The sequence below is a fragment of the Artemia franciscana genome, unplaced genomic scaffold (genome assembly GCF_032884065.1).
Source record: "Artemia franciscana unplaced genomic scaffold, ASM3288406v1 Scaffold_1174, whole genome shotgun sequence".
NCBI classification, from domain to species: Eukaryota; Metazoa; Arthropoda; class Branchiopoda; order Anostraca; family Artemiidae; genus Artemia; species Artemia franciscana.
In genome coordinates this window covers 47,600-65,552 of record NW_027062754.1, presented here as the reverse complement: position 1 = coordinate 65,552, position 17,953 = coordinate 47,600, and the positions used below count along the sequence as shown (strand labels likewise).

The 17,953-nt window shown below is 33.0% G+C and overlaps 1 protein-coding gene and 1 long non-coding RNA gene across 3 annotated transcripts in view; one reads left to right on the top strand and one right to left on the bottom strand.

The window, feature by feature from the left end:
• Positions 1-17,953, bottom strand: part of LOC136042363 (syntaxin-binding protein 2-like) — a 70,854-nt gene that overhangs the window by 14,974 nt on the left and 37,927 nt on the right. The window lies entirely within an intron of this gene.
• Positions 5,157-15,958, top strand: LOC136042366 (uncharacterized). The gene is made up of 2 exons (XR_010621280.1): positions 5,157-5,776; positions 15,601-15,958. It is a non-coding gene; the product is annotated as an uncharacterized LOC136042366 (long non-coding RNA).

Here is a 17,953-nt window from a genome sequence, read left to right as displayed (position 1 = left end):
TATTTTATATTCAAATGATATGCGGAAAAAACAAACTTCAAGATGAGATCTCTTGGTTTGCTTTAACAGGGTTTATATGGCATGTTATTAATTTTGAATGATATTTTTCGGGATCATATTTTTTTGTCTATATCGGGTTATTGACTGAATATTTTTCCCGCTAATTTAATGTACCACTGGAAGGAGAGAAGGTTGAATTATTAAAAATTTTTATTCGATGGTCAGGTATTCCACTGGAAAGGTAGGACCGAGAAATTTGTGAGTTCCTTCTTAATTAAAGTTAATTATTCTGTTTGTTTATACCTCGTTTATATGGCATTTTTTTATTCTTTTTGAGACAACTTCCTATCAAAATACTTGGTAACTTGCCCTTTTTGTTCGAGATCGATATTGAAAGCTCTTTCTTTATCTCTATTCTTTTTTCTACCATTGTCATAGCCTAATTGTTCTAGGAATGTAATTTTCCCCGCTATTACTAGACTTGTTTCCGTATTTAGCTGTCATATTTCTTGATCAGTTTCCAGGTATTTAACTTTACAGGTATTCTTTTTTACTTTAACTATGTTAAAGATAAAAGTAATAATTACTATACTTATAATAATTTTTTCATACTTATTATTAGTTGGCCTAACAACTTCTATTTGCTCCCCTTGAAATATATAGTTAAGACTAAAAATACGTATAGACAAAAAAGGAAAACAATCCAGCAAAATAGCAAATAGAGAGATCATACCAATATTGACTTCAGAGTGGAGAGAGGAATAGAAAAAGAAAATAATGCTAAAGAGTGAAAAGCCCAATAAATAATAACAAGTAAAATATTAAAATTGGATACTAAAGTAAATTTAGAACACAACAGAGCTAGGACAATATTTTAAAATCTGTTTAAAATACTGTAAAGTTCTGTTTCCTTTCTTTTTACGCCTTCTTAGGCCTTCCTTTCTTTTTACGCTTTCTTTCCTTTTAAAGCCTTCTGTTTCCTTTCTTTTTACGCCTTCCTTTCTTTTTACACTTTCTTTTTACTTCTTTCTTTTTAAAGCCTTCTGTTTCCTTTCAAATTTTTCAAAAACAAGAATATTCGCCAAATCCAACAAACATGAAATTTAGGAGTTACCCACTAGGTCCATGATTCCCAAAATGGGGCGAAGGCCCCGCCATTGGGGCATGGGAATATTTTGGTTGGCCATGGGCAGGACGTGCAACCTTCGGCTGACTATATTTTAGTCTTATTTTCGCAAAAAAAAAAAAAAACATTTTTCCTGCGAATGATGTCACATTCATATACATTAAATGAGCAAAAACAGATGCATGATAGTATTACAATGATGTCGAACATTGAATAAAAAGTGTTATATTCAGACAATATTTTTCATTAGTATAAAATATGCCTAGGAGACGACCCGAAAAAAGTCACCTAGTTATTCCCTTTTAAGCATCCTTAAAATAGACGTAAAATATTGAAAAACAAAATTAAATATCACTGGGGGGAATTTTAGCAACACCTAGATGAGACATGGCCAAAATTGGATGGGAACCAATGCTCTAGGCAGTAACTTCGTCATATAAACGTTTCCAGGCAAAGCGTCACTTCCAGTCAAAATCTTACGTTTTTGTACAACTTCTAGTATATTATCTTTTATTCTGTTTGCTCTTTTTTCCGTTTTAATAATTTTTCCTTGTAAAGATTTTAAACTATTACGATTTTCTTTTTCTGTCTCTGAAGTCTTAAAACGGCTTTCTTTTAAAATCCTTCCATGCTAGTTATTTTTTTTTAATTACTAACAATTATGAAAACAAAAAGGCTGGTTCATTCCCGTTTGCTAATAGCTCTCTAATAGTGTCATTACATACTGTTTGGCTTGAGATATTTTTAAGCCTTCAATTTCTTCTACAAAATCTTTTAAAAATAGAAGATCAAGGTTTAGTGACTTATTACAAATTGAATATAAAAAAAACATGTTTTTTTTCAACTGAAAGTAAGGAGCAACATAAACAGATAAAGCGAATAGAAATTATTACATAGAAACTCGGTCGATTGAAGAGATAACCACGCCAATTTTTAAATAAGGAGAGTGGTTCGATTACAATATTGGTTCCTATAAATCTATGATAAGGCTTGTTTATATTAGGAGGATCAAATAATGTTTTTCCTCATTAAAAACGAAGATCATCTGACCTTAGTAATAAATGTTGAATAGAAAAGTTACAGTGAAAAAAAAACAAGTTTTCCAACGAAAGTAAGGAGCAACATTAAAACTTAAATCGAACAGAAATTATTACTTATATGAAGGGGTTCTCCCCCTCGTCAACACCTCGCTCTTTGCGCTAAAGTTCGAATTTTGTTCCATTCTATAAGAATGTTCCCTGAATCACAAAGGCCGTTTAATTAGAATAAATAGCTCTTTTGAAAATACAAAAAAAAACTATAATGTGAGAAAAAAAGAAAAAAAAATCTTTTTTTTTCTTTTGAGCACTGAAGACGGCTTGGCAGAGTTGCTGTCATTACCCTCGCTTTTTTTATTATTTTCAAACTATGTTTTTCATACATTTTTTTTACCGTTTGTAAAACGTCATATTATTTACATTATATCTTGTATTATTATCAATTCTTATTTATAATATTTATATTATTATTATATATTAAGTTTATAATATTTATAGTATTTGTATTATTCCTAAAATTTTACGATTGATACCATAGTCTCCCTTGTTGAACCCCGCCATAAGTTAAAATGTCTCCAATTACAATGTTTGATGATTTTTCTCCATTTATTACGCCTAATGCAGGGGTATTTCCGGCCTGTTTTGCATCCTGGTTTCTCCAAAAAGTAAAATTAGAAAGGTGATACTACTACTATTATTAACAACTCACCGCAGCACCAAGCTGCCTGAGGTCAATGTAGCTTCGCATGCTCCTCCTCCATCCCAATCTATTAAAAGCTTCCCTCTTCACACCCTCCCAGTAAAATCCTTTTTCCTTTAAATTGAAAGGAGAGCGGCCTTAAAAAAATCAACAAGAACTATCTCCATTGAAGAAAGAGCCTGCAATGGCTAAAGCACGATACAATTCATGTCTTAAAAGAAAGGAACTTACTCTTGAACATACAACATATAATTTTCTTTTCATCTCTTTAAATCATTTTCTAATATTTGTTATAAGCTAGCTCAAGATAGTTTTTGTTATGCAAATGAATAAAAAAAAATTCTCAGCAAAAATTTAGCTATCATTTTCTTTTCTTTACATTTGGCAGAAGATGTAAGACTTAACTTTACCAATAAGGTGCTGAAGCCTTTCTTAGTTCTTAAGTTCTTGAGTGAAAAAAAAGAACAAAAAACCTTCAATTACATGACGATTACACATGAATATCTGCCCTTCCATAAAAACGTCGTCATTACCAACGATAAGCTGCTAAATCAAGTTTCCATTTTGAAGAGATCCACCCATGTCTTTATAAAAATAAAAAGGCTGGTTCTTTCCCGTTTGCTAATAGCTCTCTAATAGTGTCATTACACACTATTTGGCTTCAGTGACTCTCAATTACAAATTACTAAACAAATTAAAAATTACTAAACTTTACTCAATTACTAAACAAAAAAAAAGGTTTAGTGACTATTATTACAAATTAAATAAAAAAAACAAGTTTTTTCAACTGAAAGTAACGAGCAACATTAAAAGATAAAGCGCATAGAAATTATTACTTATATGAGGGAGTTCGTCCCCTCAGTACCTCCCTCTTTACTCTAAAGTATTTTTAGTAACTCCAAAAGAGCTATTGATTCTCATTAAATTGCCTTTGTGATTCAGGGGTCATTCTTAAAAAATTGGAACCCAATTCGAACTTTAGCGTAAAGAGCGAGGTATTGACGAGGGGTCACTGAGTCTCTAATTTAAGTTTGTCAACTCGGGAAAGGATAAAACGGACCCTATACTAGGTAGTGGTGTCTACAGAGTCCCCTGTTCATGTGGAAAATTTTACATTGGAAGGACCAATCAACAACTAGGGGAAGGATTGCAAGAACACAAAATTTCAATAGATAAGTCCCTGAGATTGGAAAATAAAAATGACAACTTTGATTCAGCTCTGGCCCAGCATATATTTGAAAATCCTGCCCATTTAGTTCTTTTTGAAGAGGCAACTTTAATATCTGCTGTAAATGGTCTACCGCAATCTTTTAAAGAGGCTATTGAGATAAAAAAAACATATAAATAGAAATTTGGCTATAAATAGAGACACGGGAGATATTTCCTTAAGCCCAATTTATAATAATTTAATATTAAAAGACTCTATGAATACTTTCGCTCAGTCTAATTTAAGACAACCAGTCCGCATATCTAATGAAAACCGAAATTGTAGACAGGCGAAATCTGTTGCAAGGCAAAGGATACTTATTCAATCTAATTGGTAACTTCTCTTTCATTGATTTAAACTTGGTTTTTGTTGGTTGAGTCAGTGTCTGTCTTCCTCTCGTATAGTTCACTTATAAAGGTTAGATTTTGCTGTTTTTTTTTTTTTTCCTTTGTTTTCTTTGAGAACTGAGGACGACTTGGCGGAGGTCCTTGTCGAAATATTTGCTTGTTTTTCATATTTAGCTACTGGCTGATAAAATCCTCGTTTTTTCACCTATTTGTTTTTTCTCTTTTCATTTTTTATTCCCTTTCTTTGTTTTCATACGTCATGCATAGCCAGTATAGTCTCAGAACGTATTTACGTATATCTTTTGCTAATAAAAACATTCGTACAAAATTAAAAGTTCTAGTTACCTTTTTAAGTAACCAAAAAATTGGAGGGCAACTAGGCTTCCTCCCCCGCTCCTTTTTTTCTCAGAATCTTTCGATCAAAACTACGAGAAAGCCATTTAGCCAAAAAAAAAAAAAAAATGCAAATTTCGTTTGACTCTTTCTCTTAACTCTACTCTTTAAAACAGTAAGAGGCTTTAGCGTAAAGAGCGGGGCGTTGAGGAGGAAAAGCCCCTTTTATATACGGAGTAATTTCTGTTCGTTTTAAGTTTTAATGTCGCTCCTTCCTTTCCGTTATAAAAACTTGTTTTTTTTTATTTAATATAGAAATAGATGTTTCCCAGTCAATTTTCAGTTCAAATTTTAATTAATAAAAACTGATAATTATCAAATTGCTTAAAACAAGTTCTTTGTTAAATCTACACTTTGTGAATTAAAAGTTAAGGTGCTGCGCTTGAACAATTGGATGGTTCTAGATCGCTGTTGTAAGATTAGGTTACACAAGAATAGATTTCACCAAAATTAAAATTTTTAGTTGAATATAAAGCAATAAAAACTGAAGTATCAAATTGATTTAATTTTTGAAAATATCCAAAGAGAATTAGCTGCTTCTGTAAGTATTTCAGAAATAGTTGTAGGTCTACATAACCGCGAAACTGACCTAAAACCTAGAAAACCAACATTTCCATAGACAATTCTCTAACAACTGATTATGGGCTTTGTTTTCTAATGCGAGAATTTCTAATGGACGTATTATTTAATTAAGTATAACCAAAGGAAATGCATTGTTAACCCAGTGGAATGATTAATGACATGTAACATTTACATTAAAATTGTTAGTGAAAAATAGCTTAAACCTTCAATTTGTCTTTATTATATATACTCTTAAAATTTTAGGGTTTCATTGGGACGTATCAGACTGGGCAAATGCTAGTGTTACGACCGATATTGCTGAGGTTGTGGGAGGATCCACGGTTGACGCAGTCTCTTGCCACTCCTACGAAACCAGTGATTACAACTATGGAAGCAAAGTACCAGGTATTGGTTTTTCTTTTCTTTTTTTATTTAGTTTTAATATTTATTTGTTTCAATTTTTAATTTAGTATTTTATGAATTATTGTTTGTTTACTGAGTATTATTTTATTAGTACTTGCTTACCCATCGCGCGTTGTTGCGATCTTAAAAGAAAAGAAATTCAAGGAAAATTCCCCATGGAAAATTCCAACTTCAAGAAAAATTTCCCTCGCGCAGGTCCCCGTAGACAATCCTCCATCCCTTCCCTGTGTAAACCTCACTTCCCATACAGATTAGTAACGATCGTACTTTTAAATTCAAAAGCATTAGAAGTATTTCCCTCTGTAAACGTATTCTCCTCCTGGAAAATTCCTGAAATACCGGAAAATACATATTTGTATTATTCATTTATCATTTTATTAATTGGTATTTATTTGTATTATTATTTATTATTTTATTTATTGGTATTCATTTACTAGCATTATTCCTCTTGTATTTTATTTATTAGTATTTATTTATTAATATTATCTATTCAGTATTTTTTTTATTTGTGTTATTTATTTAATTTTTCATTTATTGGTATTAATTTATTAGTATTATTTATTACTATTTTATTTATTTAGTTTTCAAGAAGCAAAAAAATGCAAAACTGATTTACTGACTCTAATATTTTCTTTTGTTATATACGGTTATCTTTGTCAACAAGTTATGCAGCGCGACAGTCAATAAGCGATATATCAAATGTATGTGATTTAGTAGAAACGGATTGTGAGGAGGCGGGGAGAAATTCCAGGATCAGTTATGCAAACTGCATTATAAGCAAAGAGAAAAGGGAAGATTTACTGTGGTGAAAGTGTGCTATATTTAATTTGTTTACCTCTATGATGCATTTTCGTAAACCAATCACACTTAATCCTTATTTCTTGCGAGACAAATAGCCTGTCTTTAATAAATTAACTGGTTTTAACACCTACTTCGTGAAATTTTGGGTCACAATAAAAGACGAAAACTTGAATTTCACCTGATTGGTGGAATTTCGGGAGAGATAGATCATTCTTTTAAAACTTAAGTGGTTTTAAAATCTCCTGTGTGAAATTTCGAGTAAAAAAAAAAACGAAAATATAAATTCCATCTGATTTGTTTTCCTCTGTGAAATTTTTGCCATTTAAATAAACGAAAGAAGGACTCGAGTTTTGAGTCGTAGGATGTTTTTTTAAGTACTCCCTCAATTTCTCTGTGTTATAACTATTTTAACAGATCTATTTTTACAATAGTCAAAATTATATTGTCTAATATTTTTCAGAAGATATTATATTTGGCTTGAACCAAAATTAATTTAAATTCGTTGAATATTCTTATGGTTAATGATATAAAACCAGCGAATATTAACTGATTTTTCGCAAAAATTTGAATGTTTGGAAACCTTTATTTGGCATTAAATTTTGTTTCCAAAAATTATTTAGATATTCAATTATTTTCCATTTTTATAATTATTTGAATATTTTAATGCCCTGTATTTGCCATTTACATTTTTTTCCTAAAGCAACTTGAATTCGTTAACAATTTGTTTTATTAGTAACCCCAATATAAAAACTAAATATATTTAAAAAGATCAAATTGAAGACTTTCTACCGTATATTTGTAACATTGTTTTTTAGATTTGAATGGTTATTTCGATGAAAAAACAACTTTGTTTGAAGTATTGTAAACCTGTTTTCGCTAAGTATTAATTTTCAAGTGTTTTAGTAACAAGACAAATTGCCCAGATTAGAGTTTAAACCAGGCTACTATCCGTCCAAACGGTTTCTCCAGTTTAATGGCAAAATATTGTTTGGACATTCATGACTTCAATGTTGTTATTTAAATTAGATTTTAGAATATGCACATTTTCTTTCAAACTTTCATTTTCGCAGCCCATAGTAACCGAAAAGTGGAGTTTTCAAGAGATTGTCTAGTGACAAATATTTCCCAGTCGACACTAATTCTAGAAACTTTGATATTTTAGGTATGTTTTAATTGTTGTATTTGAGAAGTGATAAAGCATATATTAATCATTTTGGTTATTGAATATCTGTGTTGTTGAAATTTTAACTAATTTGGTTTTAGTTCTATTATGAGAAATTGTTTTTAGGGTTTTATTATATTGCCATCTATCAAAAAGGTTTGTCGCAGTAGGTTAAGATATAATTATTATTATAATTTGTTTTCTTTTGTTTAAATATTCTTAGAACCAGACATTTTTTTTCTGTAAAATTTCCATGGAAAAGCAGGATTAGCTCCAGATTTTATATCTCTGAAATTGTTTAGCAGATTTTAAGCAGCAGACTATACCCTATTTTAGGTACCCAAGTACCCTACTTTTTCTTGGGGGGGGGGAGAGCTCTTAATATGTAAATGTTGCTATTTAACTAGCTTATCCATTTGCAACTGTGCTCGATCGAAACCTGTCAGAATTGAAAATAAAAATATTATGCCTTATTTTTACAAAGTTTTACATTCACAAATAAACACCTTAATCGTTTCTTTCATTACTCATTACTATTGTTTTTCCATTTTTTTTTTGTTTGTTTTTTGTATAGAAGAAGAAAATATTTTGTTCAAAACAAAACAGATATTACTCAAAGAAGTAATTTGTCAAGCCTTGTAATTTAAAAAGTAATTTATAAAACACTGTTAAAACCTTTTTTTTGTGTTTAGTCGTGCTTTTATAACGGCTTAATAGCTAATGATTTAGCCGTTAACGGCTAAATAATTAATAGCTCAAAAATATTATTTTTTTAATAGATTTTGCTAATGCATCGAAAGAGAAGATATAATCCTATTTTTCTGATGAAACAAAAACAAGACTTATCTATTGATTAAGGACACATTTTTTTTTTCTTTCTTTTTTTTTCAATAATCGACAATTTTTAAATAACGTGATTGATGATCACCTCACTCAAAGTAAAGTATTAGCTGCTAATTTTAAATATTGTTTAAAGTTTTTTCATTTCTGCTCGTAGTCTTAAGATTTTTGCTCCATATGAACCAAGCAACTTTGTGACTAGCCTACAGTTGTAACAGAATATTATACTTATGTTATTTGATTAATCAGTTTCAGATTGATTAGTTTCAGATCATTCAGATGAAATTAAAATTCCAAGGCTATTAAAAAAAAAAAAATTGACCCCTTGACCCTTTCTTCAATCCTTTATACCTGAAAACTGTCATTTTTTTCTTTTTCTGTCTTTTTCAAAATTCGGAAATTTTTAGAATAATATCGTCTTTTCCTCAGTGTTGCCGTGTCGAGCTGCAAAAATAAATAATAACAAATAAATAGCTATGTTTGCTAGCGCTTTTCGTTTATAAAAATTCAAAACTAACAATCTGTTATTTCTTAAAGACAATGATATCTACAAAGAAAAGATACACCTTTTTACCCTGTTTGTTGTCATTTATTTTTAGATAATTTTTACTAATTTTTCATTAATGTTTCTTTTTTTTTCTATTTTTTTTTTTTTAAATTTGGTGCAAAAACTGCATATGGAGGTCTTTATTGATAAAAATTAAACTCGTGAAAATTTCCAAACTTTTGAAGTTAAGTTTTGAAATTAATTTCAAACTTTTTAAAGAATTTTTTTTTTTTTTAAATGCTGATTTTAAATATATAAGTTTCATCAAATTTAGTCTTTGTCATCAAAAGTTACGAGCCTGAGAAAATTTGCCTTATTTTAGAAAATAGGGGAAAACACCCCCTAAAAGTCATAAAATCTTCACGAAAATCATATCATCGCATTCGGCGTATCAGAGAACCCTATAGCAGAATTTTCAAGCTCCTATCTACAAAAATGTCGAATTTCATATTTTTTACCAGAAGACAAATCACGGGTGCGTGTTTATTTGTTAGTTTGTTGTTTTTTTTCCAGGGGTCATCGTATCGACCAAGTGGTTCTAGAATGTCACAAGAAGGCTCATTCTAACGGAAATGAAAAGTTCAGTGCCCTTTTCCAGTGACCAAAAAAATTGGAGGGCACCTATGCCCCCTCCCACGCTCACTTTTTCTCCAAAGTCAACGGATAAAAATTTTGAGATAGCCATTTTGCTCCGCATAGTCAAAAGCCAGAACAACTATGTCTTTGGGAATAACGTATTCCCCCACAGTCCCTAGGGGAGGGGCTGCAAGATACAAACTTCGACCAGTGTTTACATATAATAATGGTTATTGGGAAGTGTACAGACGTTTTCAGGAGATTTTTTTTTGGTTTTGGGGGTGGGTTTGAGGGGAGGGGGATATGTGGGAGGATCTTCCCTTGGAAAAATATGTCATGGGGGAACAGAAATTCGATGAAAAGGGGGCAGGATTTTCTAAAATTACTATAAAAACAATGAAAAAATAAACATGGAAAAGTTTTTTCAATTGAAATTAAGGAGTAGCATTGAAACTTAAAACGAACAGATATTATTACGCATATGAGGGGTTCTAAAAATACTTTATTATAAAGAGCGAGGTATTAAGGAGGAGATAAATACCTCGCTCTTTATGCTATAGTATTTTTAGTAATTTCAACTATTTATTCTACGGCCTTTCTGATTCAGGGGTCATTCTTAAAGAATTGGTGTAAAGAGCGAGGCATTAACGAGGGTACAAATCCTATTATGTATATGAATACATAATAAAAATTTAAGAATATAAAAGTTTGTTACGTAAGTTAATTCTTAAGTTATATTTTTTACTAATAAAAAAATTCGTTAAAAATTAAAATTTTTAATTGCCTTTTTATGTAACCGAAAAATTGCATGGCAACTAGGCTTCCTTCCCCATCCCTTATTTCTCAAAATTGTCGGATCAAAACTAAGAGAAAGCCATTTAGCCAAAAAAGGAATGAATTTGCAAATTTCATTTTAATAATTTATGTGTGGAGAGCCAAAATCAAACATGCATTAATTCAAAAACGTTCAGAAATTACATAAAAAAAAACTAGTTTTTTTAACTGAAGGTAAGGAGCGACATTAAAACTTAAAACGAACAGAAATTACTCCGTATATGAAATGGGTTGTCCCCTCCGCAATCCCTCGCTCTTTACGCTAACGTTTGACTCTTTGCCACAATTTTGCTTTTTAAAACAATTAAAAGCTTTAGCGTAATTCTAAAGACAGAAGAATATTTTTTGAATATTCTTCATAGAAATTGTCTGAGAATTGTTCTAGGCACCCGTTTGATTTACCTTGGGACATATATTTGAGTGTACTAAAATTGTGGTTCGACCCCATTCCCTAGAGGTTGTAAAGAAAGCTTGAGATGGCTAGGACATATCTTACAGAAGAAGGTTGGAGGATTGCCAAATATTATTCTTTTCGACCATCCATCTGGGGACAATCAATAATCTCAAACCAATAATTTCAATAATTATCATAGCTGGTTAATTCAACCCTGTACTTTTAAAATTAGGCCTATTTCTGCTTTCCAATTGTTAGCTAACGAAAACTTATTGCTAACAATCCGTGAGTTCATAATACTTTTTTCAAAAGCTATGAGACATGACCTCTATGTCTAAACCAAGACTTTAAACAACATTCCTAATTTCAAACAAATACAAAAAAGGGGAAAATAAACTCTGAAACACAAAGAACGTCTCCACTTGATTCTGAAATGGAAAATTATTTCTCGAGATTTTCAATTTTAATTTCACGCGCACACTCCATCAGTAGCTCTGTTAGCTCGAGAATAAATGATTCTAAATAAAATTCGTGCTACAATATTGTTTTGATAAGGCAGAAATAAAGTAAGAATTGAAGTTGACTTAGGGTCTATTTTAAAGTTAGGGTCTAAATTGGGAATAAAATCTTGGGTCCATTTACGAAACCTTGAGGTTTGCCATATTTCACAATTACTGGATCATTCTGTTTTCAGTATTTAGTTTCATATACTTGTTCCGAAAAAAAAATAATTGAAGAAAAACGGGTTTAATTTCTTATAAAGCAGTGACAACAAAATAAAATAAAAACTACACTTTAGCTAACCAAAAAATAAAAATACTCCGAATATTTCGGCCCCACGTCCGGGAGCCTTTCTCAACGGAAAAAAACAAACAAAAAAGGAGAAAATTACAACAATTTAAGACGGTTTGCCCAAGAATATATGGTTTGCCAAAAATACATAAAACAGACATTCCTCTAAGACCTATAGTGTCAACAAGGAACTCACCAACAGAAAAAATTGAAAAATGGGTAGCAAAGACGCTTAAACCTTTATTATATCTCCAAAAGTCTTATATAAAAAACTCAGTATTTTTAAAAAATAAACTTAAAAATATTGAAATATCAAGTGATTCTAGACTTTTTAGTTTTGATATAAAGTCAATGTATGCGTATATACCTTTCAATAAATCTGTTTTTGTTTTATCAAAAAAACTTGATGTGCATAAAAGTGAAATGGAAGAATTGTCTGCAGGTATCGAGATTGAAACTATATTAAATCTAATTAAAATAACTAGCAGGTATACTAATTATTTCAAATTTAGAGATAATTTTTACCATCAAGTTAGAGGATTAGCAATGGGAGGACCCTTAAGTCCACTGTTAGCTAATATTTATGTGGAGTATGTAGAAAATTTAGCTATTGATACATATTTTTTAAAACCTAAATTTTGGGGCAGATATATGGATGATGTATTAGTTATTTGGAATTATGGGGAACCACAAATTGAAGGTTTTCTGGAACATTTAAATAATTTGGGAGGGGAATTAGTTTTTACAATTGAAAATGAAACAGAGAAAAAAATTACCGTTTCTGGATATTTGGATCCATAGAAAGAATAATAAACTAGCGTTTTCAATTTACCGTAAACCAACTAATAACAACCGCTATTTGTCTTTCACATCAAATCACCCGATCCAAGTAAAAAGGGGGGTAGTTATTTCTCTAGTGGATAGAGTGTTAAATTTAGCTTCACCAGAATATATTAGTAGAGAATTAATTTTTATTAAGGATATTCTAGTAGGAAATGGATATCCCGAAAATATGATTTCTCAAATAATTGAAAAAAGGAAAAAAAAAGTTACTGGAACCTGTAAAATTAGAAGAAAATGGATCAAATCAAAAACCAAATTACATAACTTTGCCTTATATCCCAAGGTTGTCACAGAAATTAAGGAAAGAATTAAAAAACCATAATATAAAAACAGCTTTTAAATCAGGACAAAATATAAGCTCATGGTGAAATAACGGAAAAGATAAAGTTCCAAGAAATATACAACAGGGGGTATACAAAATTCCATGCTCTTGTGGTAAATTTTATGTAGGTAGAACACAGCAGAATTTAAAAAATAGGCTACAGCAACACAAAACTGCGATAGATTGCTCGCTAATACAGAATAAAAACCTGATACTTTTGAATCCGCTATAGCGGATCACGTGTTTAATTTTCCTCATCATAGTATTTTATTTGATCAGACAAAAATTGTTGATAAGTCTGTAGGACTTTTACAAAGTTTCAGAGAAATTATACAAATAAAAAAGATTATCTATGGGGGTATTAGTATCAATAGAGATGAAGGGGAATTTAAAATAAATTCAATTTATAATAGTTTAATTAAAGACCAGTCAAAAACTTCAATGAGTATTGAGTTGCATAATTGTCCTGAAACAAGTAATAACCTTGCGAACAGAGGTCAAAGCATGGTCAATGCTGTAAGAAGTCAACGGACGGCAGCTAAAATAGCAAATGAAACAAGAGCTAAGAGCTCATATGGCACTTGTGACGAGGTCGGAAGAGCCGAGAGCTCATATGGTACGAGGTCGGAAGAGCCAAGAGCCAAGAGCTCATTTGGACGAGGTCGGAAGAGCCGAGAGCTCATATGGTACGAGGTCGGAAGAGCCAAGAGCCAAGAGCTCATTTGGCACTTGTGAGAAGGTCAGAACCTAAAGTTAAACTTTATAGCACAAGATCCTTCTAAATATCAAATTTCATTAAGATCTGGTCACCCTTTCGTAAGTTACAAATACCTCAATTTTCAAAATTACCTCCCCCCTCCCAATTCCACCAAAGAGAGCAGATCCGGTCCAGTTATGTCAGTCACGTATCTTAGACAGGTTTCTATTCTTCCCATCTAGTTTCATCCTGATCTCACCGCTTTAAGTATTTTCTAAGATTTCCGGTCCCCCCAACTGCCCCCCCCCCAATTACGTTTGATCCGGTTGAGATTTAAAATAAGATATCAGAGTTACGAGGTCCTTCTAAATATGAAGTTTCATGAAGATCCGATCACTCCTTCGTAAGTTAAAAATACGTTATTTTTCTTATTTTTCAGAATTACCCCCCCTTCCCCCCGCAATTGAGCGGATCCGTTCCAATTATGTAAATTACGTATGCAAGACTTTTGCTTATTTTTCCAACCAAGTTTCATCCCAATCCTTCCAATCTAAGCGTTTCCCATCATTTTAGGTCTCCCCACCCCAAACTTCCCCCAATGTCACCAGATCCGGTCAGGATTTAAAATAAGAGCTTTGAGCCACGATATCCTTCTAAAAATCAAATTTCATGGAGATCCAATCACCCGTTCGTAAGTTAAAAATACCTCATTTTTTCTAATTTTTCAGAATTAACCCCCCCCCCCCCCCCCCAACTACCCAAAAGAGAGCGGATCCGTTCCGTTTATGTCAATCATCTATCTAGGACTTGTGTTTATTTTTCCCACCATGTTTCATCCCGATCCCTCCACTCTAAGTGTTTCCCAAGTTTTAGGTTCCCCCTCCCAACTCCCCGCCCCCATCACCAGATCTGGTCGGGATTTAAAATAAGAGCTCTAAGACACGATATCCTTCTAAACATCAAATTTCATTGAGATCCGATCACCCGTTCGTAAGTTGAAAATACCTCATTTTTCTAATTTTTAAGACTTACTCCCCCCCCCCAACTACCCCAAAGAGAACAAATAAGTTCCGATTATGTCAATCATGTATCTGGGACTTGCGCTTATTTTTCCCATCAAGTTTCATCCCGATCCCTCTACTCTAAGTGTTTTCCAAGATTTTAGGTTCCCCCCTCCAACTCCCCCCAATGTCATCAGACCCAGTCGGGATTTAAAATAAGAGCTCTGAGACACAATATCATTCCAAACATCAAATTTCATTAAGATCCAATCACCCGCTCATAAGTTAAAAATACTTCATTTTTTCTATTTTTCCGAATTAACCGGCCCCTACTCCCCCCCCCCCCAGATGGTCAAATCGGGAAAACGACTATTTCTAATTTAATCTGGTCCGGTCCCTGATACGCTTGCCAAATTTCATCGTCCTAGCTTACCTGGAAGTGCCTAAAGTAGCAAAACCGGGACTTTAGGTTTTCCCCCTCCGACTCCCCCCAATGTCATCAGATCCGGTCGGGATTTAAAATAAGAGCTCTAAGACACAATATCATTCCAAACATCAAATTTCATTAAGATCCAAATACCCGCTGATAAGTTAAAAATACTTCATTTTTTCTATTTTTTGCGAATTAACCGGGCCCCCACTCCCCCCCAGATGGTCAAATCGGGAAAACGACTATTTCTAAGTTAATCTGGTCCGGTCCCTGATACGCTTGCCAAATTTCATCGTCCTAGCTTACCTGGAAGTGCCTAAAGTAGCAAAACCGGGACCGACAGACAGACCGACAGACAGACCGACAGACAGACCGACAGACAGACCGACAGACCGACAGAATTGGCGACTGCTATATGTCACTTGGTTAATACCAAGTGCCATAAAAATCCATTCAATTTATAATTCATAATTGTGTCTCATTAACCTGTAAGATTTTGGTTGGATTTGGGGTTGGGTGACCTCTTTTCGTATTGCTGCAAGTATTTATATTTTTCATTTTTAATAGATTCCCATCTATACATCGATCGTGGCAGAGGAAAGTGCCAATTACTTCAGTTTTTCTAAAGTTACATTCAGTTGCGGGAGTGTTTGTTTTAAAATGTGAGTTTTTGTTTCTTATATATTTGATTGTTTATATTTTTTATGTTGGTTTAGTTGTCGTGGCATTTTTATAATGTCTTAAATATAGTCTTAAATTGTTGTAATTTTCTCCGTTTTTGTTGTTTTTTTTTTCCGTTGAGAAAGGCTCCCGGACGTGGGGCCGAAATATTCGGAGTATTTTTATTTTTTGGTTAGCTAAAGTGTAGTTTTTATTTTATTTTGTTGTCACTGCTTTATAAGAAATTAAACCCGTTTTTCTTCAATTATTTTTTTTTCGTAAATGGAAAAGCAGTGTGGTCTAAGAAATTATTTATATACTTGTTCCATTATTGAAAATATGAGTGTTTTATTTACATATAACGTCGTCACTTGCCCTCACTGATCCTGCATTTTCTGGGATAAGCAGGACTGGTGTAATTTATCCAACAGCTAATCCTAACCATTTAAAGTACTTACCCTCTTAGCCTTTGACATTGTTTATAACCCGTCCAACGATACAAAGATAAGTAACCGGGCTTTTCGAATAAATAATCTTGCAGTAATCAAACACAGTATAAATTTTACTTTCTGCAAACCCTTTGTAAAAGCAAATGATGGATTATGAAAGTTGGAAATCCAAACTATCTTTACAACTGTCTCACTCTGCAGTAAAGATTTTGGTGTCTAAAAACAGCGTTATTGAATTAGCGTCATTTCTCTTTTGGTATTTGACCTGTCAACAACTAATTGAATTTAAGCCAGATTAACTCTGTACCTGTTCGGAATAAATAACGAGTGAAATACTTTTGAACTTGTAATTGAAACTTGTTAGATAAATTTATAAACTTGTACATGATTACGGCTTAAGGATTATTTATGAATTGTGGCGGTGAGTTAGTATTCAGCACTACTATCATCTGAGTCGTGCATTTAAATATTTGGATTACTTGCCCCACTCAAAGATAAGTTATTATTTATTTTCATTGCATTCGTGTAGCCAGTATGGATCATTTCATAATGGTGCTTATTAAGAACTTCTCTGTGGATATACCTTTTTCGATTAATTGTTTTTGGACTGATGCCGAGTCGTGAGTGAAATTTGCTTATCATAAACAATTGGAATACCAGTACGCTTTATTATTGCTCAGTTTTGAACTTTGCTCAGCACAATCTCAATGAGGGGTTGGACTATCAGTCGATTATGAAATACGCTATTGATTTTTTCCCATATGAAGATGTTCTTGGCGCTAAGAAACTTTTATGTAGCAATTGATTCCTAAATGAGCCTATACCTCGTCGTTCGGGACCCAGTGCTAAGAATAGTTCATTGTCGGACATTATCGCTACTCTTTTTCGCTGCCCTGCAGAAAATATTGATTTTCCAGAGTTCGTGATCAAATCCCCCTCTGAAGTCCCTAGCATTCCGGCGTCAGCTTATTCTATCCTCACCGCCAAAGTCAACCAGTGCCTTGATCAGCTACAATCGCTTGCTCACCTCAATGGTCCAGCAACGTCTATAAATGGTTTTTTGGTCTCAGATAGTAAGGGTACCAATTCCAAACTCTCGTATGCCGTCGTTCTTAAATATCTACCTCCAGAACTAAGAGACCCCGTTTCTCGCAAGGAAAAGCTTGATTCTTTCGCCAGACATGACGGAATTGTGTCGGTAAAGTCGATCCGGTAAGGAAAATATGGGTTGTTGTTACGCGGGATAAAGTTTCCGCCAATTCTCCAGCCGCATCCGCTGTTGCGAGCTATTCAAATATTCTTGCTAAAGTGATTGATCGCGAACCTCTTGGAGTAATTAGGGGACTTCCCGATAGTGTTTCAAGCAGTATACTCATCTCCGCTATTCCTGGTCTTGTTGAGGCCACCCAGATCGGCTCTTCTCATACATTCCGTTTAGAGTTCCTTGATTCCGCTGCAGTAAAATCTGCCATCGCTATAGGTCTGTACTTGGGTTACGAGTCTTTTAAAATATCGGAATACAAAGAACTGCCCAGACGGTGTCTTAGATGCCAAAGTATCCATCATTCGTTTGCTCACTGCCCATGTGCCCCGTATGAGATGAAGTGCTCTAAATGTTCTGGATGCCGTTCAAATACTAAAGACAATCTTTGCTTAGAGGCTCGAAAATGTGCCAACTTCGGCGAAGCTCATGTTTCCTATAGTATGAATTGCCCAGTGATCAAACGAGCTCTGAACTCTGCTCCGAAATGAACCAAGTCACTATTTTAAGTTTTGCTTCTCTCAATATTAATGGCACAAAAGACAAAGAC